We start from the raw sequence: 17,756 nt of genomic DNA on the forward strand, positions 1-17,756 counted from the left end.
GACTATTTCACTGCCCGTACAATATTATAGTTAATAGCAATTGTGATGCCTCACACCACAATAAAAATTGGCTTCAAAAAATCGATAGATCCCCTGCTTTTTATCAGGAAAGACAGATGAACAATAAATAATGTATTTTGAAATGATTGTTTAGTCTGACAACATGGTACTCAGAATTGCTTTGAAAGATAGGTATGATTCACTGTAGAGTCAAATTCTAATATGAAATGCATCTCTGGGTGCCTTTGTTGCTTCTGTTTAGGGGCAAGTCATTGCAATAGTGTTTTGGTGAATTTTCTGAGACAAAGTGTTTAACAAAAGTTTGGAGTTCACACCATCAGTTTTGCCTAGTTGATGCCATTTGTGGATTGTTCAAGTCAGAGCAACATAATTCAACTCATGGTGCATAATGAATATGACATTTAACTCTGTGGTTTGAGACAAATAGAATATACATACAGAATAATAGAAAAGGGATTTACCTAAATTAACATCCTTAAGTTTCAAATACAAGCATTCTAAGATTATTTCAGAAAGAGGACCAACAAAAAAAAACATCCACCAACACAATTCACCGAGCAGGTACGGCATGCAGACTGTGATGGTTACCTTACATAAACAAATCAAAATGGAGTGCCTTTTTTTGTCAACCGTTTAGACTGAAAAATATTGCTGCTTTAAAGGGAAGAGTTGTTTCAGTTTTATTATAATGATCCAAATACAGTTTTTATGACAGTTTAACCCCCTTTTTTTTTTTTTTTCAGAGCAGATATATTAAGGATGCAATATCAATGATGATTTAGCATGACAAATAATATTCATTCATGCTCATGGCAGAAGCATCTCTTACCTTTAGCTATTTGAACAAATAATGGATTGTTGTAAGACTAAAGCAATGGTTATATTGTGCAGAAGTTTAATACGTCACAAATTCAGCATGGATAATTGCTGAATATTCTTGACTGCTAATCCGCTCAGCACCTCTTATCAAGGACAGTGTCCTTCCTGCCTACGTATGTATTTGCATTGGAGCTTTGCTTCAAACTCACTCTCCATTCCAGAACCATCTTTCTCTGTACCAGAACCATATAATGGAGTTTTGTATCAGCAAATAATTCCTGAAGGATAAATCTAGACCTGAAATATTACAGTCTCTGCTTTGCTGCATTATTTTTTTTTTAAATCGTGCAACTTGCATGTCTTTTTTTTTTCTACACAGCCCTGAAATATTTGACCTTTATATTATTTTGATTTTTACATAGGAAAAACAATATACAGAAAGATCCAAAATTACAGCCAAACAAAACCTCAGACTAATACATATTATATTGACCAGCTACATTATACAGCCTTTTCAGTTTTTATTTTTCCAGTCAGACAGATCATGAGCACCTTGAGGTGTCAAAGCAGTTTAAGAGACATTATCCTGCTTACACAATGTAATTAAAAAGTCACATATGAAAAACATTTCCAAAATACAAATACTATTTAAATTGACTAATGTAGGTTAAAGGAGAAGGTGCTTTTATTTTAGATGTTGAGATATTACTGGTGGAAACAAACATCATGGTAGAATGCAGATGAGGAGAAGGAATCAAATGAAACAGGTAATTTTGATGGAGAAATGTTAAAATATGAGAATTAAGAGAAAGGAGGAATCATGTGCTAAAGTAGCCTTTGTGCGAGCGTCTTAGATGAGTTGGAGATTTGTGGGCAGAGAGAGGGAGAAAAGAAGAACAGACACATGGATATAAAGATGACACAGAGAAGAAATAGGAAGTATTACTGAGAAGGAGTAAAGAATCTGAGAAATGAAAATAAACAGAGACATGACAAGTCCCTTTTCTGCCTGTAGGATTTCCTGACAGCCACAATACTGTGTGCCTGAAGACCACTCTCAGCTGTGGAGAAGTTATTGATATTGGTTCAGTATGTACAGCCAATGGAGGCAACAGATCATGGTTAGCTTAAGGATAATAATCAAATAGATTCTCATTACTGTGGTGAAGCAGCTTTTAGTGAAGGCTTGAATCTGTTGCCACATCAGTTGCTGATTGTGTCACTGCTGTCATTTAGCTAATGTCTCAGATATTTTGTCTCATCTTTATTTCTTTAATATCATTGTTAGACTCACTAATTGGATGCTTTGAATATGCCTTTATTTCACCCACAAGTCAATTACTCATATATTTACATTTTTCATCACCGCTGATGAAAACGAGCAGAGTTTTTAATCTTCCCTCTTTTCAAGGCATTTCTTTTGCCCTAGTGTCAGTAACTTCATCAGCTGGAATTACAGAGCAGTGTGGTTGATGATTTCTCATTAATTTTCTTAACAAAAATTATTGAACTGTCAAATGCAATTGTTCAAATCATAGTCAGATAAAGATCTGCTTTATTTTGCTATTTCATCTTATGATTAAAAAAAAAAAAAAGTGGGAAATGATTCTCTACCACAGGAAAACAATTGGAGGCCTCTCCTATTACTTCTTATTAAACAGACCCTGAAATAAAAGTGACTTCCCTGATGATATTCTCCAGACTTTTCACTTTATCCCCAGGGTCCAGAATCTGGAACTACTAGGAAACAGCTGTGCTATCAAAGCATTCCTGTACAGAGGCCTCAAACACATCAAAAATACCAAACTGGAACTGAATGTTCAGGAAAATTATTCTGAACAAGTATACCTCAAGTGAAAGTTAAAACTGCATTTTTAATAGAAAAGGTCCTATTTTAAAGGACCAGAAAATTTACTGAGAAGCCAGTTGCCAGTTGGGAAGAGCTGGTGGGTAGCAACAAGTTCCTAAGAAAGCACTGCATCCTACTTCTAGTAGCAACTGACGTAAATAAAAATAAAAAATGAAGAACCTATTCTGATTATTAAGGACATTATTTTCATTTTAATGAAATTAATTATCACCATAGTCTTCTGATGATGATGAGTGGCAGAAAGTCCTTTCACTCTGATGCTTAGGAAACAGAAAATAAGAAAATGTGTTTTTCTGAAAAGCAAATTATACAGGGTTAAGGAATCTGGCTTCAAAGAGCCAAATAGATCTTTTTTTTTTTTTTTTTTTTCTGTCTCTGATGTCCAAAACACTAAGCAATCAGAAAAAAAAAGACCTGTAATTGAACCAACTTTTTGAGAATGCATCAGATACTGTATTTGCTGCACGTCTGTCTATCCTTATTTCCACCATATTCTAGGTACACATGTAATTTGCAACTAATAAAACCATATCAAGAATAGAGAAAAGCAGAATTTCATGGAATTCAGCTATTAACAGACCATTCTGTCAATGATTTCCTGTAACTGAGCATCTCAAAACCCATCCTTAAGATCACAGTAGAATTCAGTTTGGAAAGAACCTCTGGAGATCTGCCATCCAACCTCCAGCTCAAAGTAGAGTCAGCTACAAGGTCATACAGGCTGCTCAGGGCTTTGTCCAGGCTGGTCTTGAAAACCTCCAGGGACAGAGCCCATAAGGTCTCTCTGGGCAACCTGCTCGACTGTCTACCTGTCCTCACAGTGAAAAATTTCTCCTTGTACCTACTATGAACCTCTCTTGTTTCAAATCATGCCCATTGCCTCTCAGTCCCCTACCATGCACTGCTGTAAAGATCCTTTATCTGTTTCCTCAGTGACCTCTCCATAGGTATAGGCAGGCAGCGGTTAGGTCGCCCTACAATGTTTTTTTTCACCTTTTCAGGCTGAAGAAGCCTTGGCCCATCAACCTCTGCTCACAGGGCAAGTGCTTCAGCCCATGACCATCTTGGTAGCCCTCTACTGAACCTTCTCCAGTTTATTGGAATATTTCTTGTATTGGTGGGCCCAAAACTGCATGCAGTCTAGATTTGATCTGTCGAGCACAAGCAGAAGTGAATAATCCTTTCCTTCGATCTACCAGCTATGCTCCTGTTCATACAGCCCAAGATGCTGCTGGCCATCTCTGCTGCCAGGGCAGGCTGCTGGCTCACACTCAGCTTGCTGCTGGCAAAAGCCCCAGGGCTTTTCCATCAGAACTGCTCCCCAGACAGTCACCAGTCTGTATTGTTACCAGTGATTCTTCCTTCCAAGGGGCAGGACTTCTCATCTGTCCTTGATTTTCATGAGATTTATTTTGGACCATTATTTTGGACCAGCCTGTCTAGATATCTCTAGATGACAGTCATGTTCTGAAAAGTATTGAACGCTTATCCCAATTTGATGTCAGCTGAAAACTTGAGGATGCACTCCATCAGCTCCTCCAGGTCATTGACAAAGATGTCAAACAGGACAGATCCCAGGATAGCCCCATTGGTATTCCATTTGTTACTGACCTATGGTTAGAGGAGGACTTACTATATCATTTTTTGAGCCTAACCATCCAGTCGATTTTGTCTGAACATCCAGACCATAACACCATAATATGAACACAAAAATATTGTGGAGAACAGTGTCAAAAGCTTTGATAAAGTCAAGGTAGATGACATCTGCTACTCTTCCCTAATCCACAGGCCTGAATTTCATCTTAGAAGGTAATCAGATTGTTTTGGCATGATTTACCCTTGGTAAAATCATGATGACTGTTGGCCACCACCACCTTCTCCTTTATATGCCCCAAAATGTGTTCTAAATTAGATTTCTCCATGGGACTGAAGTGCAGCTAACCAGCCTGCAGTTTCCTGGGTTGATTACTCGGCCATTTTCTGAAATTAGTGTGACACTTACCTTTCTCCATTCATCAGAGATGTCCCTTCCTTTCCTTTCAAATATGATAGTGGCTTTGCAAGGACATCACCTAGTTCTCTCATCACCCTTGAATGATCCCGTGGTCAAGTTATCCCTGACTCAGTCTTCACTGCTGATAGCTGTCCTCCTTGAACCCTGCCACTAAGTGTAGGTTTCTGGAAGACACTGAAACGCAGTGGGAGAAAAACTTCATGCTGCCCTTCAGGTCTCTCACAAGTCTTGACTCTAAGTTTTCCTGACACCATCCCTTGATGCCTGGACAGTTTCTCTAAATTCCCCCTTTGTAGTCTGTTCCTGCTAGCATCCTCAATATATGGCCTGTTTGCACCGGGGCTCTGTCATGAGTTCCCTGCCTTGCTCAACAGTTTGTAGCTGAGTTGCACAGTTGCATACCAGAACTCTTGCAGAACAACAATTTTATTGCACAAAAGTCTCCCTGGATTTCAATGGGACACAAGCAACAATTCATCCTTCAACATCCCTGTATTTTGTGTGTCTTCCTCTTGTAGCATAGGCAGCCGTCTAAAAAGTTATCTCCAGAATCGCTGAGCTGTGAGCAGCCAGGAGTATAGTTTACCTACACAAGATATGAGAATCCTGTAATCTTATATACATAATAGAATTTGTGCAAAAAAAAAAAAAGGTGATAGAATGTACATCGCAACAATATGGTGTGTTTTTAAGCAGGGTTTCAGAAAGTAAACAGTGGAAATTCCAAGCATTCCTACTACACAACATGTGCACATGAACACTAGAATGAATGGAACAGAAGAGAAATAAAGCCTCACGATGAGTACTGTTCCCTGACAGGAGGAACAACATGAGCAATTTAACACCAAACTAGCTATTAGGAGAACCTAGTAGTTAATTCCTTAGACAGCAAAAAAAGAGGAAGGGTGTGGCAGTTATACAACAGAGTTGTATTTAAATAGATCTAAAAAGCATTCCTAATATCTAAACTATTTTTTTCTTCGTTTTTCTGTAAAGAAATTTTGTGTAAGAAATCAGATTTCTTAGCTGATTGAGATACATTATAGAGCCTTACAGAAAGCTAGGACAGACTAAGAACATTTTTGTACAACCAAGCACAAGAACAAGCATCGTACAGGCTGGCACCATTCAGAATGCTCTAACAAACACTACTCCTTCAGACTCAGGAGCTAAGTCAGGAAGATTGTCCTTTATTGTTTGGATGACACAAAATATCAAGTATTTCCACTCTTTGCTCAACACTTTGGATGATGCATTTTTGTCTAGAATAAAGTTAAAAATATTGATCATTATACAAACAAAGTGGAAAAGGTTTATTTTTATGCCATGTTAAGTTTGATAGTTCTAGACACTTCCTGACACACTAATTTGTGTGATTTATTATGGTAAGGAAGACAAATTCAGAGAGATGGAAAGAAATCCTAACAGCAGATTTGTGCTAAGTCCACTGTTATCATACAAAGATGACAGTTTTTCCTAAGGAGGCTGTCTACAGAGAGATAGGTTTAATCTAAAATTTAATATCAGCTTTTATGACTGAAAGAGAAAACTGAAATAAAAATGAGCATAAATGAAAGAAATTATACAAAAATTACTATAATTATGAACATCAAAGTTACTTATCAAAACTCCAGCTTCTTTATGCTAATTATTTTCCCAACAGATTATTCTGAATAGGATGAAGCCATCTCAGTTATGAAAGAAAACTAGTGTTTTCCCGTTCCCTGATAATTAGTCATTCATATTTAGATAGCCTTCATTCACTTCTGCACAGGTGCCTCAACCTTTGCCACACAACGTTGAGCTGTATTTAGAGAAATACCCTTTGAATACTTCTATAGAAATAATAAAAAACTGTATTAACAGCTTAATCACCCTGCATCTCTCCAAACAAGAGATATGTCATGTGAAATTCATATTTTTTGTCAAAAACATGCACAAACCAGTTCTGACAGACTAAAATATGACAACGTTGTATCAGCAAGCCTGCTTCAGTAGCCCTGTTAATTTAACAACCTATTCAGCAGATATTCCATTTCCGTGGCTGCAGGCCATGAAGTTTCAGTAAACTTCTATGAGCTGGCACCTGCAAAGCTTAACTCCAGTTCAATAAAAATAAATTCCTGCCTTCCCCATCGCAGATATGTTGACTGCTGACTATGGCTATGACTCTCCAGCAAAAGCATGTCCAATTCACATATCTATATATAGGTCAGCATTATATGTCCATCAGTCTTGTGAACTTATGTTTGGATAGACCATAACTTATGACATGTGAGTGGGAGGAAAGTCCATGAAGAATGATGGAAATACATATGTGCTCCGAGATGTCAACAGGAAAGAGGTTCCCTGATCAATATATTTCTGTCTCTCAGCACTCGAAAAAGTTATTTACTTATGGCTATAAGTATTAGAAAAAATTTCACAAAAAAACTCCAACAAAACAAACACTTTCATCCCACTCCCCCTGCCAATGTCTTTGAACTACTTACTACCTGACCTCATGGGTAAAGAAATTCACCTGCATAATATATTCATTGTCCCATGAGCCAGGATTTTCTAATGGAGAGTTACTGCTAGGGTGCTACACTGCATCAACCATAATGCACCTTACTCTCCTGCTTGACACTGACTGGTACATCACAACTAATTTAGGCTAGACAGGGAGTTTACATAAGATTCAATAAGGGAAGAATGCTTTTAAATACTGGGAAGTCTGGTTTTACCATCTTAGCCACAAAACAACTCAAAATCTCAAATCTGAATGTCTTTAATCAGACATATCTAAACAGCACAAGTTAATGTTCCCACAGAAAAAAAACCCCAATGAAATAACCAATGAGATGATAGCAGTCTGCTATTTCAATAAGCTCCTTAAATAAGCGTCATCCATGAACAGAAGTTGTCAGTTGTCATCCCTGATGAAAATTAATAATTGTCATCACTACATTCAGTAAAAAAATAGACAGGATTAGCAATATTAATATAATTGATCAGGCAATAAAATAAATATAATTGGTTGGTTGCTGGAATGAGTAGGAGGAATTTTCTTCTACTGTTTATTTAATCCAGATTCATGAATTCTGTTAGGTCTTTTCAAGACCATGTGCCGAGTACAGGTTTTATGGTAGCAGAGATACCAAAATTAGTTTTTAAACAAGCTGATTCTAAAGCTAGAAACTACCTAGCTAAAGTAGGATATTTGGCATGGACTAATTAACCATGTAGAAATAAAAATTGATGTGTGGCACCGATCAATTTACGTAGCCAAACGTTCACAAAGACCCTAATGAATTAAAGCCAGGATAACAAAGAACTGCATGAATTACTTCCTTTGCTAGCAATGATTTAAAGGGATGAGAGATTTATGTGCTGTTACTATACTGACTTGGTTTTATCTGGTTTGATCTTCTTAAGGAAAGGATATAACTTGTGAATATGCTTATTATTATTATCCCTCTAAACATAAAGACTATTTGTATTTGATTCCAACAAATGATCATTACACACAGAAGATCCACACTTCCTTCTTGACCATTCCCTCAGTGTCACATGCCTGGCTACTGAAAGATGAATGACCAGCACAAGAGAAGTGTAAGTGTAGAGAGTTGTACACTAGGGATGTTGAACTATTATTGTTCTCTAGAAGATGTCTATCTATCTGTTTTGGCCAAGATATATTGTCTTGCCAATAGCTGTTTGTCCATCTGAAACCTTTCATTGACTGGTTCATATAGCGTCAAACAAGAAATGTTTAACAATGGAACAAGAGGAATAAAGGGAAGGACTTGAGGATGAGAACAGAGCTAGAAGAGATACGAGGAAAGCAGAATGACACCACACTTCCAGTACTCAAGTGCAAAGTGGTGACAGAGGAGCAGAAGAAAGATGTAAGAGGAAAAAATATCAGAAGGGAGGAAAATATAGGAAGTCAGCATCTCAGATATCTTCTCACTGTCATTTGACATGGATCTCTCTTCATCACTTCCTATCAACTAATTTCTACTGACTTCAAGGTGCTTGCACGACAAACTTCTAACACAGTGAAGGAGGGTGGGAATTAATTAAGGACAGTATGTAAGATATGCAGACAGCAATCAAGTTTAAAACAGAATTTCAAGATACCTCGAGGATTTGCTGAATAATATAGATGTCATTATTATAGATATCCCCAGGTAAAACCTAATTTGAGGTTCGTTATATTAAATCCCTAATAGCTAGAAATTAAAAACTGTAATGTTAGCTCATATTAACTTTAACCGGAAATTCTAGTTTCCCAAAATCTGTTAATCTTCCTGTCTGTACACAGTATCTTGCCTTTATTTCAGATCTCAACAAGAAAGATCAAAGTGGCCTTGAAGTGGTTAGCTTGGAATAATGTAGCACAAGGAGCCTGTGATCTGCATAATGGTTAATCTAGGTGTATGCCTCTGTTTCATGGATGTTGTGTGATTGCTATTTAGCCAATATATATACAGTCAAAGTGTAGCTAGTAGATGTACATGTAGTCAAAGCATATTAATCTTGAGTATATGTATAATGTATTGTCTTGTTCAGTTGAAAAATCATAGGCACCTGTTCAGGAACTGCAGCTTTATTAATAAGACAAGAATATTAGACTACACTGTCCAAGGGACTCTTCAAAGCTAAGTCCATATTCCAGTCCTGACTGCTGTCATTGATTGAGAAATTTGTATTTTAATCAAGACTCTATAAGAATACCAGTGATCTTAGAGCTGGTGAACCTCACCATGGACGGGTTTTGAGCAGCATGCTGTGCCTTGACCATAGACCCATCTGATACTATATAATCTCAGGGTTCCCAAAATCAGAAATAGGATTTTATAACTGGCTATCACCTTTTCTGAGCTACTAATTAAGTTATCTGCTTTGCAAGTGCTTGTACATTTCTTATGAGATGTGGAAAGAACTGGCACCTCCTCAGTGCAAAATAGCTCTTGAGCTTCTCTTTGGGGATACAAGGAAGACCTGACCTCTGTCTCTGTGTTAGTAACCTGAACAAATCTAACTGCAAACTTTTCAGGATATATGGTCTGTGAAAGTTACCACTAAAACCCACTGCTATTGCACTTTTTTTGAAACCTCCTACACAGTGTGGTGAACTCTTACAATTAATTGCACATCCATAGTACACTTCTGAGCAGCACACACCGTAATATTGAACTGTGGCAGATAGTGCAGTGGGATATTTTTGGAACCAGGAAAACCCCTCTATTTTCCACAATGCAATAAAATATACCACTGCTTACACTTCAGTCAAAAATTCACAACCAGGTCTTCAGTCTTTCTGTTATTTTTTAAAATATTTGAAAATGAACAGCATGCTAAATCTCTGTTCTAACTGTTTTCCCTCACTGATCTGGCCTCATTTCACAAGTGTAGACTGCTTGTGCCAAGATTTTATACACTGCTTTTTCTTTCTCTCTCCACTGTGCCAATAAAAATGTTTTTCATTTGAAGTCTTATATTTATTACTTTCAGTGTCACTTAAAGGAATAAATCTATCACAGAGTAAAGTGCACGTCAATAAAGTAATGTACATACATCAAGTGAACTTTTTACCAGCTAAAGTACCATGGTACAGAAAATAGAATTCTTTGAAATATACTGTAAGGTAATGTTCTTAACTGTAACTGTAAATTCTGCAGTGAGCAAATAAAAGTGTGCTTTTATGCTCTAATAAAGGTCAGTTTTTAAATACCCTAAGATGTCTTAGCCTATTTTAACCTCTTCCCTATAGAATTGCTCCTTTGAACTAAATGGGAAATATATTTTATCTATTTTTGGTTAATAAATAAATAAATAAAAAATCTATATAGCTAGAAGAGCTTCCATAGAAGATCTGTAATGAAGACCTCTAGCTCCTAATAGCCTGAAACTGTTTGGTTACATATAGTAACTATCTGGAAGGTAGCTGTGCAAGTAAAATAGATAACCACAGCCAATTACGCAGCATATCCTCTCCTATTTGTCTGGACAGCCTACTGCAAGCCAGAATGAGCTGCATTCAAGCCAGAACCTTAACTTATCAGAGTGATCCTTTGACGATCTAATGCAGTTGGCAGAAAGTCTAACTGTTTTTTTCAAATGGTTTGCTGGGAAATTAAAAAGCCCAGACGACAAAGGGATCCATTTAGTGGACTTAGCTCTCAGCATGTGGGCTGAGTGTTTGGCTAGACAACCCTCAGGCTGGCTTCTGTCAAAAATTTGGATGGAACCATCAAGTTGTCAATAGGAACACAATACCATCTCTAGCGGGCATTACAAGTGTATTAAAAGTAGGCAGATGAATAGGTATACACATCTATTTCTGAAGTATTATTATGATTGAGCAGAGTCACCTCAATTTATTTCCATTGGCAGGCAGGCATTTTCTGTTCCTTTTTCATAAAGAACCTCCCAGAGTTTTCTTTAAAACAGTACAGAAGGAATGGTATGCAAGGCTTGGGTATTGCAAATAGCTTCCCTCAGACAAGCTATACGTCCATGCCACACCACACTGATTTCAGGCTTTTGGCTATGCTATAAGTCAGTAACTCTCAAGTCAAATGGGCTCAGTTCACATGCAAAGTGGTGTTTTGCTTGGATTTTATTATTACCGGTTCTGTCAAAGCATCCTTAAACCTGAAAGATAAGCTACTTTTTTTTTTTTTTTTTTTCCCAGCTCATGCGTTTTCCAGTAGAAGTGAAGTCTCTGATGGTCTAATATCACTCCTGTTTCAATTGGTGCTAGTCTTATCCCTGATAAGAGCTTCAACCTGTGCAGTTCTACAAAAGGCAAGACAATTGAGGAGATCACAGACATAAAGCCAAATATATTATGGCAATGGATTTTCACAGCTGCAACAGTGTGTCAAAATCAAAGCAAACTTAAAAATTCTGGAAATAGTACATGAGAAAGTAAGAAGTGACAATTAGATGTAAACCATTCTCCTTTTGGATTGGTATGAAGATCAGAACAAAAGAAACCACACACCTTGCAACACTCGCATCCTTTAGATGTGCAACAGGACCACTTAAAGCAAAACCAGAAGTCTTTTTCCCCAGTCATCTTTCTGATATATTTTTAGTAACATTTTGTGTAGTTTGACAATGAGCTGTGCAAGTTCATCACTTGTTTGTTTCTTGGTTTGTTTGTTTGGGTTTTTTTTTTCTGGAGTATTTAACATAGTGCCACTTTTAGTACAGGACATACTTTATGCTGTTACCATTTCTAGTCTTTCTGAACTCTTCAGGTTTTTTTTAGACAGGGTTTATTTGTACAAATGACATGCTGCATAAGGTCTATAAGTAGAGGATAAAATTCTTTAAAAAAATTTATTTTCCCTCATTAGCATTATGGTAAGAGCTGAGGTAGAAAAGTGATTACAGATATACGAATACTGAGCAGTTAACTTATGAATATGGCAAATATTAAGATTTTTCAACATTGAACACAATAAAAATACAGAACTGTTTTTACTGCCCTATATATCAGCTGAATAGGTTACCAAGACTTCCAATTGCCTGATAATGTTCCAGTGACAGACTGGTCAGAAGATTAATTATCAGTCAAACCAAATAACAGAAGAAAACAGATATTCTCCTCTTTCAGGAGAAAGGAGGTTGATTAATTTACAAATGAAATTTATGAAAAGAGAGTGCTCTGCTCTAATGTTCTGCTTCAGTTATGACAGTGAAGCATAAATGCACTAGCAAAGACAATAGACACAAATTGCTGTTGATAAAAAAGAAGCAAAAATATTCTCAGAATCTCTATAGAAGCAGATACTCATCAACTCTTCGTTGCAATGATTTGTGCTCAGCATTATTGTTTGTGCTGTTAGCTGTTGTTAGCTGTTGTGCTATTGTTTGTGCCCAGAAGCTCTGATCATTATTGTCACCACCCTTGCTAGTATGATCTAGAAGGAAATCATGCCTGCCTCAAATAGCAGAGTACTTCAAAAACAAAACATAGATAACCAATGTAAGGTAAGTACTGTTAACCTTACTTTACTGATTGGGATCTGAAGTCCTACCAGATGCATCCCACAGTACTGGAAAACCGGAAATGAAGGCCATCTCAAAGCTTGGCCTTGGTGACAACACTACCCTTTCCTATCACCTTTTCACTTAACTATTGATAGAACAAGACTGACAACTGAAACTGGACTGACAGCTGTGTCTGGTCTTCTTCTGAATGCTAATATGCTATTATTACACCCTGGGGAGCTAGGTATCCACTTGGTTGGTTACACATGTCAAGCTATTTGATTGCATATGAACCTGCTCTATAGGCCTTCACTGCAGAGTAGGGGAGTTTCGAGTATTACTAAGGCTAGGCTTTGATTAGCCATCAGAATAAAATACAGTTTATGTGGTGCTACTGACTTGCTACTAATTGCACACACTGCCTCAAAACTTCCATCCGATGATGTGAGCTTACAGACAAACAGCAGCCATGCTGTCGGTAGGGAAATAGCCTTCCTTAAAGGATATAAGATGTTCAAACTTTGAAACAGGCCTATAGTTATTTGCCAAAATATTTGACAGTCATGTTGACAACTGTTCCTGGATTGTGATCTGAAATACAGGTGATAACACTCAACTTTGTGAGCTGACACTGTGTGGGTGAACTTCAGAGAAGTAAATATGCCTCAGAGATAAGCAAGTAAGGAGGGTAAAGGGTAATAGAGAGAAACTGTGACAGAAGGAGATAATCAAAATTGGAACTAATTAAGGTCAGGTTTTCAGTAAGTATAGTAGCTTCAAATGAAATATACACTTTGGACATTATCTGTAGGCAAATTTAAAACAAGAAAGTGAAGGGGAAGTCAAATCTCTCTGCTGAGCACAGCACAGATATGTATCAGACCTTCAGGAGCTCAGCAGCATGCTGTGGTTCCCGGGCTTACTTGGAAGGGAAATGTGAAGGACAGTCTGACCCAGCACCAGCAACAGGGCATTCTGCTCTGCAGACTGGGATGCTTTTAAAGTGCTGGAGCACAGATTTCTGAGAAAGAGAGAGACAGGCTGAAGAGAGCGCACTCCTAATCCACATTTCAACCCTCAAATTGCAGACTGTGTTCCCTTAAGATGGAAAGTTTTCCAGAAAAGGGCTACATACTCTGTCAATTCCAAGGCAATTTTATTTTCTGATGCGATCTGTCCTTTCCCACTCTCCTGTAACTGTTGTCTTTGAGTTTTATTTTTGTCATAGTGTTGTCCCCTGAATTTGGACACTGGCAAGTGCAGAGGCTCAAAAATGGTCATTCACTCCTAGGAGGAACATGTTCACTTGTTTTGATTTTCTTAGTAATTTTCCACTGCCATGTTAAATTTCAGGTTAAATACTTCACTTTCTTTGCCAACTAGAAGTAAAGTATTATTGATCAGATCTGAAATAAAAACAAACCTCTGTATTTAGACCTTTACAATGTTGTTATTGTAATTATTTGTCTTGAATCTTTTCATTCACATTTCATTTTAGGACTTCCAGGTAGAAAAATTAGACTATTCCTCCAGAGGGAAAATTCTGCTTTCTGATCAAGTCTATTTCAAATTGTCAAAATTAAATTGACAGCATGCAGAGAAGTCAGTGTTCCAGAAAAGTATCTTCCCTAACTCAAGTACTTTTAATGACCATTTAGTTCACCTTTGTTCTCTTCCTGTATTTCATGAAGATGACGTAAGTAATGATTATTATATTAGCTCTGGTACCATGAATGCTACAGCAGATTTGTAGCATAATTCTCTTCCTCCTTAGGGAACTGATATTTTTATTCACAGCACAAGAAAACCTAGTTTGTGGACAGAATATTTTCCCCCATTTCTGTTTCTTTATTTGGTGTTTTGATGCAATAAATAGATTAGATAGACGAGACAGTAGTTTCATAATCCTGTTCTGAGCCTACCAGAATTAATTACTGTTCACATAATACTATTCAGGAAGTATGTTTTAAAAAGCAGAATACTCATTATCGTATAATTTTCAAGGATGCCATCCACATGGTATAATTCCCAACAGTTGTGGGGACGGATACTTGCATATTGCAAAAGGGGAAGACAGTTAGCAGGTGACGAATTGTCCGGTAATGCCAGTTGGTGCAATGTGTGGTCCTGTGTGAGGTTGTCACAGCATAGTTCTTCTCCCTCATTAGATGAAATTTCACCTGCCCTGGCTGCAAGTATCAGTATTATGCCAATGAGTGCAGATGAGGTTAAATAGCTACAGAATGGATCTGAGCCTACTGAAATTAATAACAGCCTTTCTACTGGCTTCATGACACCTTGTGTCCAGCCTTCAACACAGTCCTTTGCACAAAACTTAAGCCAATTTAGATCCAGTTCCCTTGCCTTGAATAATCCAAAGTTTATAAAAAAGGCACATGAAAATGTATCTATCTGAAGACCTCTTTAGTAGCTCATTTGCCATTTAGTAAGCAGTTCTTGGCATCCACAACTGAAGTAACCTGATAGTTGCCCTTACAGACTGCAAAATTGCAGTTTCCTGTTCATCTTGTTCAGCTTACTTTGAATACTGCACTTTTACCTGTTCTGTCCCTCAACAAAAGAAGAGGAAAATCTCAGATCTTGTTAATGCACAAACACAAACCAGCTTCCATAAAGAAATTATTAGCAGACCTGAAATGTCTTTGTGATGTTTAAATTTATTGCCTAGATCAATGCTGAAGGGATTTCTCTCACTAAACTCTCTAATTCCTAAAAGTTAGCCAGTGATGACTCAAATCCTCTCTATTAGAACAGCCTTACTGAGCTTCTCAAGTTTATCAGTGAGTTAAAATGGTATCTAAGGTATGTAAGTAGTACAAAAATTCTGAACATGGCATCCAAGGCATCACTAAGGATAATTCGTTAGGATGATCCTTCAACAGACAGACTTAATGAGTTCAGAGAACCATTTCAGTCCTTCAGTTACAGAGGTGAACATACCTAGAGCTTAAGCTAGAAGCTTGAGAAACTTTTTTCTAGATCTTCTTCTTACGAAATGACAATTGCTTACTTTGTTATTTCTTATACAGACAAGTGATTATACTTATATAGATCCTGTCATTGTCCATGCATTTTTTTTTCTTTTGTTTCACTAAACAAATATTTGAAGATAATCTCAAGGTGACATTTGGAGAAGCATACACACAGTCTTCTTTTTGGTCAGAAATACAGACAAGCAAAGCATTGAAGTAAGTCAACATTTATACTCTTTTACCACTTTTGTTTCTTACCTTGCATCTGTAGTTGCACATTTCAAAGCACATCTACTGCACATCTGACGAACTATATAGCTATTAAAAACTGAAATACATTAATAGCATTGGAAGGGATAGGGCATACAAATCACTATTAAAGGAGAAGTGGTTGCCACAGTAGTGGTGTACAGCTAAATGTGACAAGATGTTCAGAGGCTATTAAGTTGATGTTGTATCATATTGAACAAAGCAAAGTTAGCCAGTGATGACTCATGTCCTTTCCATCACAACTTAATAAATGGATACAGAAATTATATTGATTTTCATGGGCAAGCAAGTAGATCTGAAATCTGAAAATTTGATGAAATATAAATTATGGAATAGGGACCACGTGTGATGATCTCATAACAGGGTGAAAAGTCCATTACTTGGAGAAAGTATGCTAAATTGCAAAAGTTTATTTTGACAAAATATCACAGTAGGGGTTTTTTTCTGCTAAATATGGGTTGGGAAACAACTTCTTGTGTCATTAGGATTCTCTGAAGCCTTGACTCTAACCATAGAAAGCTCTGATGTGCAATATCTAACATGTCATAAAGTGAAAAGTGTTAATGTGAAAGTACTAATATGAAAAAGGCAACTTCACTCAATACCACAGAATGAAGAAATATAAGAGAAAAACTATTTGCTGTTTTTAAATGAGAACTTGACAATCAGCTTTCAGTTTAATTGCAATTACAATCATTAGGTGAAAACTGATTTTCCCAAAAGAAATTTTCTACATAATAGTGTCCTCTGAGTTTACTTTGTGGGGCTTTTTCAACCAATGCCTCCACAGATCGATGTTTCAAATAAAGATTTGTTTCTATAAAATAAATTTTCTTGTTTATAAAGCATGAGTTATACCTTTCAAACTTGTAACTCAAATAGTTTTTAAAATCAGAAATTAAGAACTTTTCCAAAGTTGCTTTTGTCAGCTTCTATCATAATTACCATGATGTTTTATTAATAAGGGCCAGAAGATGCAAGCAGATCTTCTTGGTTATCCGTCCATATGCCACACAGTCAGATAAAAAAACTTAAACAGGGAAGTGTACTCCATCATCAGAAATGTAAGTGTACAGGTTATGCAGAGGCTAAGAAGATGCATAAATGGAGTTCAACAGTCCCCTTGTTTCCTGAACTCTGCAAACTGGCTTGAGAAGTCCATGAGAAGCTTTTTCAGCTTTTGAAAACAGAGTATACTCTCAAGCTCTGCACTTAGTTCTCTTCCCTTCATGCACCCAGAAGATGGCAGTGTAGGACTCTCCAGGAAATGCTCAGGAGAAGGGCAATATTTGTGTCCAACTTCTGTCACCAATGGGTTTTTTATAAAACATAAAATTTGTGCCATGAATTTATTCACATTCGCTACAGAGGAATCCATCCCTTTCCAGAAGGCTTCCTTCCATTCCCCAGGACCTTGGACATTTCAGCTACCCAAACATGCAATGTGCATCCACATTGTAGGAACAGCAGCAAAGATATTTGTGGAGTACGACTTTTAGTACTTAAAATCTCCCAGATACTCACCCCAAATTAAAGCAGACCACACAATTAAGTCCTGGCTTCCCTGCAAGATTAACAGCAATTTTGGACAGATCATATGGCTTGGGCCAGTCCTGGATATGGCTCAGGTCATGCCCAGGTCATGGAAATCTGGGAAAGTATCTTAGATGTTTGGGAACAGTTCAGTGTCATCATATTTATCGAGATCAATAAAGTCCCTGAAGAGATACTGAGTTTGTATTTGTAGAAAGAGGATTTCCAAGTCTTGGGTCATTCA

This window comes from Chlamydotis macqueenii, chromosome 1 (genome assembly GCF_036417535.1).
Source record: "Chlamydotis macqueenii isolate bChlMac1 chromosome 1, bChlMac1.mat, whole genome shotgun sequence".
NCBI lineage: Eukaryota > Metazoa > Chordata > Aves > Otidiformes > Otididae > Chlamydotis > Chlamydotis macqueenii.